This window comes from Pteropus vampyrus, unplaced genomic scaffold (assembly GCF_000151845.1).
Source record: "Pteropus vampyrus isolate Shadow unplaced genomic scaffold, Pvam_2.0 Scaffold153, whole genome shotgun sequence".
NCBI classification, from domain to species: Eukaryota; Metazoa; Chordata; class Mammalia; order Chiroptera; family Pteropodidae; genus Pteropus; species Pteropus vampyrus.
In genome coordinates this window covers 2,689,886-2,690,814 of record NW_011888934.1, presented here as the reverse complement: position 1 = coordinate 2,690,814, position 929 = coordinate 2,689,886, and the positions used below count along the sequence as shown (strand labels likewise).

Here is a 929-nt window from a genome sequence, read left to right as displayed (position 1 = left end):
AGGGATGGACCTAGAGGGCATTGTGCTGAGTGGAGTAAGTCAGATAGAGAAAAATAAATGCCAAATGATTTCACTTACATGAGTAATCTAAAAAACAAAATAAAAAATAAAACAGAAACAAACTCATAGATACAGAGAACATTTTGATGGTTGCCAGATAGGAAGGGTTTGGGGAAGTGTGCGAAAAAGTGGAAGGGATTAAGAAATATAAATTGTTCCTCCAGTTCTCTTTCCCATCAGATCTGAACACCAGTTTTGGTGGTTGTAAAAGGAGAAAAAGTAATACTGAAGTTGGCCTCACAGCGCTTATAGTGTGCTGTATATACAGCATGTGGGCTCGTTTCACACAGGATTGAATTAAAAAAAAAAAAGAAATACAAATTGATAGTTACAAAATAGTCATGGGGATGTAAAGTATAGCATAAGGAAAATAATCAATAATATTGTTACAACTACGTATGGTGTCAGATAGGTACTAGATTTATTGCAGCGATCACTTCATACATTATATAAACGTCTAATAATTATGCTGTACACCTGAAATTAATATAATATCATATGTCAATTGTAATTTTTAAAAAATTTAAGAATAATTTAAAAAATTAAACAGGCTTAAACTAAGTTATCCTATATGTATACCTTTGGAGAGGGCTTGGTATATTAGGGCATACCTAAAATGAAGATATGTCACCTTGTAGGTTGTACAAACAACTCTGATTCTCAAAAGAGAGTTTTCATAACTGTTTTCCTTTCTGTTAAGTGGCATTTTTCTATTTGCATGTTGTCATATAAAAATAAATGCATTAGAATTTTACTATAACAGAGCATAAGATAATATTTTTATAATCACAGATGTTTTATAGTCTATAATTGTTTTTATTAAATACTTACTAAGACTATTACATTTAGAAAATCCAAACAGATAGTAA

General features: G+C 30.4%; 1 non-coding gene across 1 annotated transcript; it reads left to right on the top strand.

Moving 5' to 3' along the window:
- Positions 1–215: 215 nt before the first annotated feature.
- On the top strand, positions 216–352 carry LOC111745398. Its single transcript, XR_002782630.1, has one exon. It is a non-coding gene; the product is annotated as a small nucleolar RNA SNORA61 (small nucleolar RNA).
- The last annotated feature ends 577 nt before the right edge of the window (positions 353–929 follow it).